Source organism: Muntiacus reevesi, chromosome 1, assembly GCF_963930625.1.
Source record: "Muntiacus reevesi chromosome 1, mMunRee1.1, whole genome shotgun sequence".
NCBI lineage: Eukaryota > Metazoa > Chordata > Mammalia > Artiodactyla > Cervidae > Muntiacus > Muntiacus reevesi.
In genome coordinates, this window is record NC_089249.1 from 209,736,869 (window position 1) to 209,753,985 (window position 17,117).

A 17,117-nucleotide genomic window follows, 5' to 3' on the forward strand; every position below is an offset into this window, starting at 1 on the left:
CTTCAGTAAGAGAAGAAGAAAGCTCAGTAATCAAAGACGATAACTTAGCAGAAACTTGGACTTTAATCTTATTAATGAGAGTCCAATGGAAACTCCAAAAATTTAAAAGAAAGCTATTTTATCTATGGATGTTTTTTAAAAGACATCTTAGTAAAAAAAAGAATAGTCTTAAAAAACTCCTGGAAATTTTGCAAAGCCTTTAATGCAAGCAGTGTGTAATCTTCTTTGATGACAAGGTAGAACTGGTTATACAAGGAACTCATTTTTCTGGGAGGCAATGGATAAAATCCAGAAGAGGTGCAGAGGCAAAAAAGTAATTAATGACTTTTGCAGAAATTACCACATGTACCAACTTAATACATTTGTGAAAACATTATAAACAAATGCTGAACATCCAAGATTTTCAAAACTGCACTTTGCCAATCTGTCATAAGCCTGGTTGCTTCCAATACAGCCATTAGCTGAATCAGACATGCCTGCCTCCTAGAGGATAACAGTGGGTGAGATCACAGTATCTTACTTTTGGGGAAACAACAGGTCATCATTATTGACAAATCCTTCTTTTTGCGGAAGGGCATCATCTGGTTTTCTGCTTTAAAGCCCACATATTGTATACAAACTCTTCTAGTTTGGGACAGGCTTGGCCAAATTTGCTAAGCAGTCAGCCTTCCTCGATGAGGTCAATACAAACATCCCAGTTAGAGGGCTGGGTCCAAACACAGAGATGTTGAATGCTGCTGATTAGTACCCTTTGTCCAGGCCTGTTTGGGTCCTAATGATATCAAACACAAAACAAAAAAAGCTATTTACTGCCTATGCCAAGTACACAACCACTACAGACGAAATAATGTCTTTAATCAGTCCATATTCTTAATTTTCCTCTGGAGTCAAAAAGCACATCTATTAATGAGGGGAAATATGTAAAATGAGAAGAGAAGACACCATAAAACTTACAGTAAAAAAAAAGCATGAAAAAGGATAACACTTTCATATCCAAAAGAACACCGAAGTTTATATGCTGAATCAGCAGAAAATGTTAGAGGTAAAATAAGATCTGGGTTATAGTAACTGATGCCCTAGATACAGAGCTAATGTTTCTAACAAAGATCTTCAGGATTAAAGAAAGTAAACAGCACTCAACACTACGAGCAAGAATAAATACTAGATGTTATTACATGGTCTTTTGTGTTCTGGCTTCAGTTAAGCCTCAAGAAATCCCTCAGTACCACCCCAATCTCTTGTGAACACCTTTATCTCATCTACCTTCTTTTCATCTCACTTTCTCATCTGGGACCCACCTTTTTGTCCAGCTTTGCCAGGAAGCAGCCTGACTCGTATGGACACCCAACTCGTGACCACCCCATCATACACCTTCCATGATCCCTGGTCTTTGTTGCACACATAAGCACCAAAAAACTAAAATAACATGACTTTTGCCCTCAAACATTTGATGAGCTGTGAGTCAGTCTGAGCTAAAGTATAAAAAGGTGATTTCTGAGACTTTTCTAGTAATGAACAATGATTCAAGCAAAACTCTTAAAATTATAAACATCTTGTGAGGCATTATTCTTTGTGCACAAAAGAAATGCAGGAATCTCAACTATAATACCTATTTAGTGTGTACTGAAATCAAACAATGATATTAAAAATCATGTCATCCCAATTAAAAATTATATAAGCTGAAACTAATTCTGAGAAACTGAATTAAGATAAAAGAAATCTTCTATTTTTAATGGGAACTTATGCAATTATCTGTCATATTTCTTTCCACTAAAACATAAAAATCAGCAAACCCATTTATGCATTTACAAGTCTTTCAGGTGAGATGGACTCCTGAATTCAGATACTGCTGTGCTTAACTTATTCCAAACGTATAAATATGCCATGATCGAGAAGATGCAATTCTTGAAATAAATCCGTACAGAATAAACTTTTGTTATAGCTGAATGAAATATTGAGATTCTCCCTGCCATTAGATCCTTTTCCATAATTTCTTAACTTAAGAACTTACTGAGTGTGTAGCTAATATGAGAAAACTGTACTATTCACACAGGGAGAAATACAATATAGTGGTTCTTTCTTAAGAACATTCAGCCGATGGGGGAGCAGACGGGTGTGGAAGTTCAGAGGTGGTCTACAGGCTGGCGAGGGTGGGAGGCGGCAAGACAGGTAGACAGACAGGATGGTCACAGGCGAGGCAGTCCCATCAGAAGTATTTCAGCTCAATGAGGCACCACTGTAGATTTAGGGAATAAGTGAAAGTGAAAGTCGCTCAGTCGTGTTTAACTCTTTGCAACCCCATGGACTTTACAGTCCATGGAATTCTCCAGGCCAGAATACTAAAGTGGGTAGCCTTTCCCTTCTCCAGGGGATCTTCCCAACCCAGGGATGGAATCCAGGTCTCCCGCATTGTGGGCAAATTCTTTACCAGCTGAGCCATATGGAAGCCCAAGAATACTGGAGTTGATAGCCTATCCCTTCTCCAGAGGATCTTCCCGATCCAGGAATTGAACCAGGGTCTCCTGCAGGGTACACTTATGTGTCTACAGTAGGATGTAGAAAAGAATAGAGAAAGAGAAGTGTGACAAGTCTGAAGAGGCCCTGCCTCCTAGATCCTCAACCTCTCAGGAACACAAGTAGCACTGTGATGTTTTCTTTAAAGACAGTAACTAACAGCAGGAAAAAAGTTAAAGAAATATATAGTTCAAAATGCAGAAATGAGTTATTATGGTTAAGAATACTCTTTCTTGTCAATAAAGACCTAACAGGTTACCATTACTTTTTCAAATTTGACTTATGTAAGAGAAAACTCTAGAACTTTTTAAATACATTAAAATAGTGCTAGTAGAAAGAAAACAGCTATATTCATTTTTTTGATTCTGCAAAGTGAATTACTGGAAGTTAATACCTTTTGATGTACCATCAGTGGTACTCACTAGAATCTCATAGGAAGTCTTAAAAACAAACAAACACACACAAAAAAACAGTTTTTCTCAAGCTCCAACCCTCAGAGATTCTGATTTAGCTGTTCTTGACGTGGAACCTGGGAGCAAGTCATTTTAAAGCCTGACAAGAGTTGAGAATTATTGTGCTACATAAGTCTTTTGAGATGAAACAAATAAATACTTTGGGCTTTTAATGAAGGAAACAACTGAGGCACATTCTACTCATAATTACTGGTGATGGATAATTCAGAGTTCATCTGGTAATGAATAGTTCAAGTGGCTTTATCATGAGGCTTTCACTATCAGAGAAAAATTGGTAATAGGAAAAGGCTAAGCCACCTTTTCACTGAAATACTGAAAAACATAATGTCGGGTTATTATCTTAAATAAATTCATTAAAATTATATCATAAGGAAAATTTTAAGCTATAACTGCAGCAATGAACTGGAGTAAAGATTGAATCGAGTAGACATAATTTTTCTTTCCTGACAAAATTACACTACAGTTCAACCTAAGCTAGAGCTATTATTTCAAGGAATACTCAAAAATGTCATCAATTTTCCCAGGGGTTCCTCTTGCCCTTTGATTCTAAAATAATTTTCATATGAAACATCTACTTATGTCCTCATCCATTTTTGTTCTCTCATTTTTAATTGTTCATTGGCCTCACTCTGCCAGATCCTCATTTATCAACGGATTTATGTGTGATTTAGGCAGTTTTCCAGGATCAATTGTTTTGAATAAATGAACTCTTTTTACATATATGTAATTTTGTTTATTTAGTTGTTAGTTTTGACTATGCTGGATCTTCATTGTGGTGAGCAGGGGCTACCCTCCAGCTGTGGTGCTTGGGCTTCTCATTGCAGTGGCTTCTCTTGTCGCAGAGCTTGGGCCGCAGGGCACTGAGGCTTTAGTCGTTGGCACATGTGGGCTCAGTAGTTGTGGCTTCCCAGCTCTAGGGCACAGCCTCAGCCGTCGTGGTGCACAGGCTTCGGCGCTCCGAGGCATGTGGGATCTTACCAGTTAAGGCATCAAACCCATGACTTCTGCACTGGCAGGTGGATTCTTTCCCACTGAGCTAGCAGGGAAGTCCCAGCATTAATGAATTTTTGCAATCAATTTGTTATATGGATTGCATGTGTACCATATTTTTAGCATTGCATTTTTTTGTGTGTTACATTGTTGTAAGCATCTTATAATCAGCCCCAAACTGATTAATAAAAACATCAGCTTAGTGAGATTTTAGAAGGCTACTTTTATAACCAGTCACTTTATCAGTAAGTATTTTCCTCTTATGACAGTTCACCTTGTAACCAAACTGTGAGGACTTAGACAACGAAGGCTCTTGTTATCAGAACATTATTTAAGAACATCAAGGTAATGAACAACAGTAATTCTCTAGACCATAATGTTCCAGAAATTGAAAGCCAGGTTCATATGTCTTTTTTCCCTTTAAGGAACAAAGATGTCTTAACAAATATGAGAAAATAAACTTTATATTGCTTCTATGTCCCACATTTACTTAAGGAACATATAAAATACTTGGAAAATTAAGATTTTCCCATTTGTATAACAACTGTTAATATCTTTTGAATGAAAAATATATGTCCCTCAGAATCTGAAATAATGGTAGGATACAAGAAATTTGAGAAAAATATAATCAATATTTGTGGGATTTTTTACATATTTAAAATTAAGAGGTAAAAACAAAATACAGATAATTTGCTTTGCTCATAATGTGCTTGGTTATGTTCAGTATTCAAAGGCTGAGAAAAAGATATAGGAAGGGAAGCACTTATTTTTATGTTTTTAATAAGAAATGGCATGAGAGGAAAAATCAGGATGAATGTTTGCCAAATTCAATCTTTTTCTCCCACAAAAACGTCACAGTTCTATTTTAGGTGAAAAAGCATTAGATATTTCTTTTCACAATATTCTATAAATAAGACACAAACAGAACTGCATGAATACAATACTCATTATTCCAAGGCACCAGGATGAATGTGTTACTTTAGTTAAAAATGTAAAACATCTCTAAAAATTGAGAGCATAATCAGAAGGGAGACAAATGAAAATCAGTATTTTTTTTTTCAAATTGAGATTATCTACACATATGTGAAAGAACCAAGAACTTCCAGGATACCTGGAGAAACAACATGTTCTTATATGGTTAGGCTTATGATTTTAGCATACTCTACACTTGTGTGCACACACACAACACACACACACTATTGTTATCTCTGCAATCTGGCCTTGAGCACAGAAGTCTGTCAAGAGACAAAAAAGAAATCATTCCCTAAAGCACTCCTACAACCAAAGAAGGCAGAGCTGGTGAGCAGATGTTCTTTGTGGTAAAGATGCTATGATGACCACTTTATCCCAGCAAGCTTTGAAAAGCACTGCTCACACAGACCTTCCAGAAAGCTGTAATATATTATGGATGACGAAGAATTCATAGTCTATCTTTTCAAATAATTTGTAAGTAAAATGAAGAAATTCAAACAACTCTGGCTTCCTGTAAGTCCTACTGAAGTATATGTTTTTTGCTTCAGCTGCATTAAAACACTGAGTTTAATCTAATGATAAAAATTAGCTCACTCACATCTGGGAATCATTCCTGCAAAGCTTGCCTCAAACTGTGTTCTAATTATTCGGTAATCTTGTTAATGTGATTTTAAAAGAAACCCTACACAATCCACTGACAACTGCTTTCATTGTATCCATAATTATATCCATGTCATTAGTGTCTCTTAACAACCCCACAGTTCATAATATATCTCAGCAGTCAACATTATTACTTTTTTGTGACTACTAAAAAATTTTAGAATTGACTTCTCAGCTTTCTGCTACTATGCCCTGGACATGCCAAAAATAGAATCAAGTAGATCATTTATCAACTCTACTTTCATTCACCCAAACCCCAGGAAATCATCAGATAAGCAGATAAGAGTGTGAAATTCCTATTACTCAGTGACTGGCAGGAAGATGTGTATTTCAGTATCTACTAATTTCGCTATCTCTGAAATTATCTCTAATAATTTTAGAGTTTTAAAATTCTATTAGCCCATGGATCCATGCTTTGCAGGAGGCAGAAGCTGAGTTCATTGGTGAAACTGCCTTCTACTTGAATGAAGAGAAAAGAGAAAGTTTTGTTTGACTCTGGAAACATCATCAGCTATTTGAGACAAACTCTATCCCCTCATCTTTAATACTGGAATTCTATTTTTAACCTGTTCTAGTGATGCTAATGTACTTAGAAAATATAAAACCACACAGAACAAATCATGGGATAAATGAAATACATTTTTAAGTTTTAAAAAAGTCCTTGCGAGGATGAATTCTAAAGAAGTACAAAAATGCTACCAAATGATACAGTGTAAGCCATCCTGTTAGATGTGCAAAAGTCACAAGAGCATGAATTTCCTGAATCTCTAACACTTTCAGAAAGACCTGTAGCTTTGGGTTGTAGTGGACTGCCTCAAGGAAGGAAATCATAAGAAGGCATGCTTTCCTGGAGGGCAGGAAAAAAAGCAATTCATACTCATCTCTGTATCCCCCACATCACACATCAGGATGTTTTGCATGTAATGGAAACTTAATATGTCCATTGATTGAATAAATTCCTAAAATGGGGCTTTCCCAGTGGTTTGCTGGTAAAGAATCCACCTGTAATGCAGGAGCTACAGGAAACGTGGGTTCAATCCCTGGGTCAGGAAGATTCCCTGGAGGAGGGCATGGCAAACCACTCCAGCACTCTTACCTGGAAAATCCTGTGGACAGAGCCGCCAGAGGAGCTATAGTTCACGGGTTTGCAAAGAGTAGGACATGACTGAAGCGACTGAGCACGCACACATTCCTAAAATATCCTATCAGACAGAATCTCAGGGAATGAAAGTCTACTCTATCTCCTCTTCGCTTCCGGTCACTTCCACGCATCCTATTTCCATTATAAAACTATACCAAAACCTCTGGCTCCAGATGTTGAGCTATGCTGTAATCCATGAGGGATAAGATATGATCATGTTATGCCACCAATGGAGGATGGGAATAATACTGGACAGAGAGCCTTGGAGAAAGGTCTCAGGTAAGGACATACCGCCCACATACTACGGAAGACGGGGAGAGCCAACACCCCTCCAACCCACATCAAACAAGAGGAATAGGACACACTGTTCTTTTGGTTCTTCTACTTCTGTGACTAATCCATGATAAACAGGGCCCAATCCACTGACCTAGGGCTGCCTTGGACTCTTCAGGACTTTACATATATCTCAAGAAGCATGAATGAGAAAAAAAAAACCCAGTATTTTCATTAATTATTTTGATCCTATGTTTAAAAGTAAGAAACGATAGGTACTTTGAAAGAATTAAATAGGTGGTATAATTAGGAAACACACGAGGGCACCCTAATCAACCAACAACAATAAATCTGATATCAACTTTTTTTTTGAAAGATCAATTGTCACAGACCTTTTGTTGACAATGCTAGTGAATTTTGGCGTCTGCCTATGGCCAGGTTGGCTATTCCTGTCATATAAAATTTCAAGCGGCATTCAGTATACAGCCTGAAGGGTCTGCAGTCTTCACCGTGCCTGGTATACATGTCCATAACTCTTCAAGACAAAAGCACATTTGGTGGCATGTGTATATTTACTATTTGCTAAGCTGACAGCATTTTATCCTATTCATTTCTTGGCCTTATATCTAAGCCAAGGATTTTGTGTTCCATCTTTATGATGAAATTCAGATTTTCTACTAAAGGCAACTACTTCAATTCAAAAGACTGAGTGTAATGGTACTTATAAACATTTGACAATTAGTTAAATTTAGGGAGCTGAAAAAGTAAGTATAAAGCAAGAAAAGATTTTAAAATACAGAATAAGAATTTCAAACTCAATAAATAATTTCCTTTAAATTCCAAACTTCAATTGTTACTTCTCAAACTACAAAACAAGCATTTTAAGGAATGCTGTATTTGTTCTTCCGTACCTTCCAGTGAAACCGTCTAATGACAGGCTTTTGCTTATTGACACATTTTTCAATGGTTGCTTATATAAGAGATTTTGGTACTTTCCAACTGTTTTCTGACTTCAAGCATCATCTGGACTTTCTATCCTTATTTCCTTACAGCTCAAGGCTTTCTCTTATCTGAAGCCATTGTTGATTGACATGAAAAATGGACTCTAGTACAACTAATTCCACCAAATGAGAGAAAAACCTAAATCTCAATTATGAAACAATTAATTATAAAATCATTAGGTAGATTTTATTATACTTGAAGCTGTGCTTCTTTTCCATTAACAATTCTCTCTCCTTCAATTTATTTTCAGCTATATTAGTGATCTTTAATATCCTCAGTCTACTTTTTTATAGAAAGTGTCTCTAAATAATTGACTCACTCAGTCAACAATTTCTCATGGGTTACAAATTATGTGTCAGGTATATACACAAATTTCCTGTATTCATGTAACTTACATTTAAAAAATATTTTTTAAAAGGCAATTTAAAATTTTCTGAAATGAGCCTTGAAGGTAATATAGCTTACATTTTGACAGGGGAAAAAAACAACAAGCAATATATAACTCCAGGCTGAGATGGGTGCAAGAAAGATAAATAGAGCAAGTGAGGCTGAGAGTCATAGGGTTGTGCTAGTTTTTAACAGAGTGGCTAGAGAAGGCCTGGTAAGATGACACTTGGGTAAAGGTGTCTGAAAAGAAAAGAAAAAGAAACCTATCCTGGTCTTAGAACTTAGCCACCTTATCTTCTGTAGCTTGGTCATCATCAGAGCTGATATTTTGATCCCCCTCTAACTAAGACTTCTCAGCTGGAGAACCACAGAGCAACGGCCCTCAGTCTGAGGTGATTTTGCCCCTAGAGGACATGGGGCAATGTCTGGACATTTCTAAATGTCCCATCTGGGAGGAGGTTACATATTCACATGTGATTGGTAGAGGCCAAAGATACAGCTCGATATCCCCCAGTGTACACAGACAGCCCCCACAACAATAAACAATCTGACCCCAAATGTCAGGAGAACCAAAGAGGAAAGGTTTTGCCATATATGATGAAGAATGCTTGGCCTCTCCCAAACACTCAGTACCTACACCTAAGAGAAAACCAAAAACATTTTCAAAGAATATCATTTTAAAGAGTATCTATGCAGAACTTACTTACAAAACAGTTTCAGTGATTCATTCAAGAAAAAATAAAGATATAATTACTAATGTTTCATTATTTCAGTTTAAGTAACTGCTTACATATAAAAGCTATCTGTTCTTTCAAATACTCAGTAATTAAAACTTGCAGTAATTTCAACAGTCTCCAGTGAAAATTATTGAATTAAAAAAATGTACCTAATATACTGGTAAGCTTTGGTTTCAGTAAAAAGATTTTAGACTGTAGGGATTGCTAGGAGGATAGTGAGATGAAGGAGGAACATGAGAAAACTACTTGACAGGCAAGGGTTAAACTCCAGAAGTGGACACCGAGCTATCCACATCAGAGGCTAGCAGAAAATAACACTTGGCTGATTTAGTTTGGCAGGGTTTCTCAGGTGGCGCGAGTGGCAAAGAACTCACCTGCCAATGCAGGAAACCTAAGAGATGTGGGTTTGATCCATTGGTCGGGAAGATTCCCTAGAGGAGGGCATGGTAACCCACTCCAGCATTCTTGCCTGGGAAATTCCATGGACAGAGGAGCCTCATGGGCTCCAGTCCATTTAGTTTGACAGCTAAGTACCTAAGTAGGTTTCAACATTAAAATCTTCTGTTTCTATTGTGTCATTAGAAAATCTGGTTGGTACGAAGGCCATACAATGTGTATAACGAACATATTTGTTAAAACTACTCTCAGATGCCATCTGCCATGGGATCTCTTCCAATGCAAGTGTAATCACAAGCTTAGGAGGAAAGGAAGAAAAAAGACATTCTATTTTGTTTCTTACTTAAGGAAAATACAGAGATAGATCTTCACATATCAATTGCAAAAATTCCCTATACATCTCTAAGATAAGAACAATATATCTTAAACATTCTGCCACTGGAAAAAGAACACAGCCTGCTTATCACACTGTTACCATGAAAAAAAAAAGGGACAAATGAAGACGCTCACACTGTGGGATGCATTATACATATTGCTGAGTGAAGCACATGGTTGGGAGGACACAGCTGTGTTAAAGCTATGGGTTTGGGACCAGGATTGAGTCCTTTCACCACCACCGACCTGGAGAAGTCATGGCAAGTTCCTTAGCCTCTCTATAAGCTCCAGTTTCTTTATCTGTCAGTCGGGGATAATGGTCATCAAAGCCCCCCTGTCATGAGGATTAAGAGACTACACAGAGACCTGCGCTAAACTGGGCACTGCATAAAGCTCTGGTAATTACTGACAGCATTACTGATACAACTAGCTGCGTATGGACTGAAATGGTCCTGCCTTTTCTTTAGCACCCAAATCCATATCCAGTGATCTGAATTACTGTGAGAGATGCCAGCTTGTTGCTTGCCAGAGGTCACTGGACACATGTAGTTGTCCTTCCTATGGACACGATCTGAGCAATGAGTAGTGACTCCCGCTGGCAAGATGGGACACAGAGCAGTTCTGGTTCCATTCTTCCATCCCCAAACCACCCATCTCAGGTTTCTTTACCCTTAGACTGGGTGACTTGGATAATAAGATAACAGGAGAGGAGAGGTAGGAGAAAAGGAGAAACCAAAAAATTATCACTCTGGGTGTAATCAATAGCAATCAATATCCTGACTGCTGTGAGGACATGCAGCTGATGGGCAAACATAGCTAAAATACAAAACATCTCATGAAGCACCACCCATGGAAGTTCTACTCTCCTAGAGAAAGAGGTGGCTAGGAGACAGTGTATTTTACTGAAATTTGCTAAACTTTCTCACAGTTTATTTAACACACACCATGTAACTCCTATCCAGCATCTCTAAAGACACCAAAGTGAAAGTGAAAGTTTAGTTGCTCAGTCGTGTCCAACTCTTTGCGACCCCGTGGATTGTAGACTACCAGGCTCCTCCGTCCACGGGATTTTCCAGGCAAGAGTACTGGAGTGGGTTGCCATTTCCTTCTCCAGAGGATTTTCCTGACCCAAGGATCGAACCCGGTCTCCCACAGTGCAGGCAGACACTTTACCATCTAAGCCACCAGGGAAGTCATAATACCAAGATACCAAAGGTGGGCTTAAAATGGTAGAGCCTTTCCCCAACAATGCAGTTTCCTAAAGAACCCCAAGAGACAAAGGCTTTTATTGCTTTTCTGAGGAGGTATGAGACAGACCAAAGTTCTAAACAGTGACAAGAGGCACAGACAATCCTATAGTTTTCCAAATAAAAGTGCCAAAAAAAAACAAAAAACAACCCAGAGGTTCTTAGCATTTGCCCACACTTTTAGGCAGATTTCATTGAAAACTTGGGGCTGAGTTAATATCCAAAAGATTAATAAATCTGAGTCTTTAAATGGTTTGCCTTCTTAATACACTAAATTGCGAACTGAGAAGTAGATGGTTCCTTTGATTAAGGTACCATAAAACCATAAGTAATGTCAATTTTGTATTTCAGAGTCTTGGAGGAGTCTTAGTCACTCAGTCACAACTGACTTTTTGTGACACCACAGACTGTAGCCTGCCAGGCTCCTCTGTCTGTGGAATTCTCCAGGCAAGAATACTGGAGTGGGTTGTCATTCCCTTCTCCAGGTGATCTTCCCGACCCAAGGACCAAACCGGGGTCTCCTGCATTGCAAGCAGATTCTTTACCATCTGAGCTACCAGGGAAGTTATTTCAGAGTATGCACTACCAATTTATATGCGTTAACTAGAAAATGCCAATGACTAAAGTAGCCAGCTCATTTACTGACCACAGTGCGTTACCCTGACGACTGAAAGTAACTTTAAGTTTCAAAATCTTCATCGAGGCCAGGAAACTGAGACTGCTCAACCTGTAGAGTCTGTATACTTCTCTTTCAACACTTTAAAAATGCACCCTGTCAGTTTTAAGAGAGACAAGGTGCTGATTATCCTCACTGGTTAGCCAAGACATAAAGTAGAAATTTCTGGCACTAGAGATTCTAACGTTTAAATATGTCCTTCTTTATGGTAAAGCAGGCCCCTGGGATTGAAAGTAAGGGAGGGGTTTCAAGCCAAAAATGCATTTAAAAACATATATCTTCTCTCTTACTTCATGATCGCTAGAATCAATTTATAAATGCCTAATCTCTATTTAAGTTTAAATCCTAAGGTTACTAGAGCTAATTTATGGAAGTTCTCATGTAAGCAGCCTGAAAATCAGCTTAATAAACAGGTATTACTCACCATCAGCAAGTGCCTAATAAATTTGTCTAGACACAGGTGACGAGGCAGTAAAATTCACTCTAAAATTTCCACGGACTTGTGGGATTCATGCGGTTCTCTGAAATAATGAAATATAAGTGTTCACATATTTTAATAAAAAAGGGTCATTGAAATGATTGTTTATGTTTGTAGCACAAAGTAATAGTAAATACTGAGGATATTATGCACAATTGACAAAGCTGAATACTTTAAGGGCAGATTAACTTTTTAAATTACTTTCATAGCTGCTATAAATTATTTGAAAAACATTCCCTTGCTTCAAGGTGTCAAGACTTTGAATCAGAGGTCTTTTACTCGGTGATTCTCAGTATTTATTGATGAAGGAAAGGAACAAGCTTCTCTGGTGAGGTAAGGAAGAGGTCTGTGTTGGAAGGCACTAGAATATTTCACCTCTCCCTCCATTAATTCCCATCTTCATCCCCTACTTCATTCTTACCAGGGATCCCAGTCCAAAGAAGAGGAAAATGGGATGGTTCTCTGTATTCACATATATATTCAGGGAATCATACTTCAGAGTACTATTTATATTTGGCTCCTCAGTATTCAAAGTAACTCGGTTTCAGCTTGACCCCTCCACATCCATCACATGTTTGAGAAACAGAGCAGAATTCCCATGTTCTCTACTGAACAACTGAATCAAAACTCAACACATGGAAAAAACACCTCAGGTGCAATGGGGGAAAAGAATCTCTCCACAGTTTCCAACTCTAAGCAGGCTTCACACGGTAACTTTTTCTGAACTGCTTGTAAGGGCAATTTATGAGTTCCTGATTGTTATAACATATTGTGCTCTTAAAAGGAAAAAGGTAATAGAAGTTTGGCTCCTTGCTGGCATTCCATTTTTTATAAGATTATTATATTGTCTTCAGGCTGGGTTGAATCTGAAATTAATATAATTAACCTCCTGCTCAGCTACATGCATATATTTTCCATTCTCATTCATCTTTTCTCTCTGCCCCTGCAGACAGACTTGGAAAGGAAAGAAACCTATGTTCAGTGGTCTAACATTCATTGTTAGTTCCCAGACTTCTGTTCTAGAAGCCAGCATCAGTTGAATGTGAAAACAACCTGAGAAATCACAAGAGACCCTTCACAGCCGACCAACTTGCTTTCCATAAACAGCACTTACATTTTCTGTTAAAAATGTTACAAAAACATATCAAGGATATCAGACAGACAAATGATCAGATAAAAACTGGCCACAAAGGCTTAAATCAGGAAAGGAAATCTCAAACTGAGATATAAACGCGAAAGAGGAAATTGGGTATTCGATTTTGGACCAATCAATAAAAAGACAGTATCCAAATGAAACAGGATTCCAACTTCCTATACCCCCACCTCCTTTTTGGACTAAAATATATGTGGCTTAACCTAGAAAACTGGAGCATTTTTCACACTTGAAGAAGAAAATTTAAATCGATCCAAAGTTGGCTCTGATTCCATTTTGAAGATTCTATTAAGATAATTAGTTTCTTACTCAAACTGTACTGGCATTCCATGTATGTCCAATGAAAGACAATCAGAATTCCAGTTTCCCATGACTTAGATGGGAATGAGAACACTGGATGCCTTCGGGTCATATGTAGCCCACATCAGGGATTGATTTGGTCTTCTCAGTGTTCTAAAATTAAGGAATTTTACAAAAACATCCATATTTTTATCTTCTCTTGAACATTAGATGTAGAGAAATTGGTACTACTTTTCAAAAGGATCACAAACCCAGTTGCTTCCTTCAGATCAGGACACCAGCAGGCAAGCTGCCACCCTCCCCCCTGTATGAAACCCAAGTCCCCCTCCAGGTATCTAATAGCTTCCTGCCTGTGTATGCACACGCCTTTGGGCTACCCTAGAAGCAGAGGTGTGCATGAATCCTTCTATAAACGCTTATGTTTATCCCATAAAGAGGTTTTAGGAAATGAACATTCCCTTGAAGACGGAGGCCAAGAGATTCAAATGACATACAAAACCACATTCAAATACTATGGGGATCTAAAATAACAGTGAAACCTGAAAGTCTTCATTAAATCCTTGTCCATTATATATGAATTCTCAAGATATTATATTACTACTTGATTCCTAACTTCACTGTGGGGGAAAAAAGAGAACTCAAAGGGCATCTTTAATTTGGTTCTCATTCATAAACTTTATAAATTATCAGTATCAGCATAACTTAATATATGTAAAGATAGATATGAAACAGTATTACTGTAGTTCTGTGACCATTTTAATACCCAGAACAATAAAAAAATAATAAATTCTTAGATGATCTTGACTGCAGCACTAGGACTGATAATTAAGTTTACAGCCATTTAGATTAATACTGATAAATTGGGAAGCTGAGTTATGGTTGTTAATGAAGACATGCATTCATGATACAGTTAAACCTCTACAAGTTTGTATATGAATATCCTTCTTTTCTCATTTCAAAAAGCAAACATACTTTCATCTGTTTTCAATATTAAAGCCCCAAATAATTTATAATGCAGTTATACAATATATATGGGACACTGCATCAATCATGTCAAAATATCTGTTTCATTCAACTGTTTCTGAAATCCTCCATTAAATTAAGATTTGCGTAGAAACCAAAGACATACAAATAAAGTAATCGCTGCTTGAGAAAAGACATAAAATACTTCAGATTGAGATTGTCATTAACTTTTATCAAAGAATACATGTGACTGAAAATATTACAATGACTTGCTTTATTCCTTTTTTTACTATAGAAGATGAAATATTATATGAAAATCTGACAAATGTCTTAAAGTCCTCATAGACTATCTGACACAAGCTGTATCCTATTCAAATAAGCAAAGTAACAAGAGAATCTTGCCTACTTCAATTGTGCTGTCGAAAACAAATCAGAGGATGCCGACTGTCATAGAGCAAGGGAAGTTTTGTGTCATTTGTAACCTGATTCGACTGTGGGGATCAGTCAGCCATAGTTCCTCAAAACACAGAATAGTGTAAAAGAACACTGTCCAGGCATTCTAATCAAATGAGAAGCCCAAAGGAAGTTATTCTAATTTAAATGGGGTTTAAATTCATTTCAAAAGGCATATACTTCAAGTGTATATATTTATATTTTTCCTAGCAGTACCCCAAATGATTTCTTTCTACTGGTTCCAAGAACCCCTCATCATAAATGAAATACTTATAACATGGGGTCATTCAAAGTTTGGAGTGTTTCTAAACTTACTGTATACACACACACATACCTCCTTCCCCATATTAATCTCACTGAAGGGGGGATCAAGCATGGGATTTGGAACAGGTACACCCAGCTTCACCTCTGACTCCTAAGCATATTTTAGCATCGTGAATTTCCTTTACCCACTAACACCTCCACTAAATGGGGACAGAAGTACGGGGCAGAAATCATCCCAGAAGGGACCCGTTTTCCTAGGATGCCAGTCCACTGTCATCTGCACTACAGCCCTGATAAGTAAGGATAAAAATATTTGCCTTTTACCAATAGAAGTTGTCTCAAGGGTCAAAAGCAAATTTCTGGGATTTATGAGGACCTAAACCCGGATAAGGAGACATGGTTAAAACAAGGGAAGAAAGTTAACCACTGAAGTAGAAAATCTCTGGCTAGAGTTAAAGGATTAGAACTAACACTATAGCGTGGAATCCAAAAGAGGGCTTTGATTTGGATGAAATTGGCTTTGAGTCATGACTATATGACAAACTAGCTGTGTGATCTCAGACGTCACTTAATCTGTCTGAGTCTGTTTATTCACCAATGCCATCAAGAGAACAATATCTCCCTCACAGAGGAGTTCCACAGATTAAATGATTGGTTAAGCTCCTAACAGGGCTTCCGTTGTGGCTCAGTGGGTAAAGAATCCACCTGCAATGTGGGAGACCTGGGTTTAATCCCTGGGTTGAGAAGATCCCTTGGAGAAGGGAAAGGCTACCCACCCCAGTATTCTGGCCTGGAGAATTCCATGGACTGTAGAGTCCATGGGGTCATAGAGTCGGACATGATTGAGCCACTTTCACTTTCAAGCTCCTAATACAGTGCACAAGACTAAAAGTGGCTCATCCTATTTATCTATTCCACACTCTTGCACATGCATGTGCATTCTCCTGATGACCAGTAACTAAATATATGACCACTTCCCTTTTCTATCTAAAAGACTTATTCAAATAAAATTTTTCTTGGTTTCATTTTCTTGTAAAATGAGGCTTCTGTGATAACACTATATATAACTTAAATGTAAATAATAAGATGTAGATATTATTTTTTTATTATTTCCTTCTTAAAGTTTCAAAATATTTTAGTCATTTATTCTAGAGGGCACTGTTGCTTCCAGTTCAAGATGGAAGGACATCATCCCCAGTTGCTGGGAATGATATTGCCCAATATCAACAGGGAATCGCCCCTGGCTAGACAAGAGATCCTCCACTCTCTGCTGATCGACTGAGGCTTTTGGTGAGACTGCATCAGAGCCCAACTTCTCCTGCCCACTCCCTTCCACAGGTGTTGATCCCAAGAGCACTCTCTGATAAACTTTCGGGATACAGTCTACTTCCCAGGAGCCCCAAAGTACAACAGTTACAGTTCAGAGTAACCATCTGCCAAAGCTAGCCAGGGTTAAAGGTTACTGGGGTCAGGCTTCCTGCAGCATCATAAATGAAGCACCTTTTACTTTTCTTAAGAGCTGGTGCACCAGATTCTCTACAAGTGGGTACTTTTGACTGAAGAAGATGACAGAAAATAACAAAAACAGATTATTTTAACCAAATAATTAGTTTTTCTTATTTGATTCCAGAATCAAATGGTTAATTGAACTAAGCAGTTGCTT

At 37.8% G+C, this 17,117-nt stretch overlaps 1 protein-coding gene across 3 annotated transcripts in view; it reads right to left on the bottom strand.

The window, feature by feature from the left end:
- SNCAIP (synuclein alpha interacting protein) overlaps positions 1–17,117 on the bottom strand; it is a 152,236-nt gene that overhangs the window by 111,397 nt on the left and 23,722 nt on the right. Inside the window, exon 2 of one of the 3 annotated variants that reach the window (XM_065934465.1) lies at positions 12,268–12,364. The exons of the other annotated variants lie outside the window; for them this stretch is intronic. The gene's annotated coding sequence lies outside the window, so the exon portion shown is untranslated. The remainder of the gene's footprint in view (positions 1–12,267; positions 12,365–17,117) is intronic. 3 annotated transcript variants of the gene reach the window in all.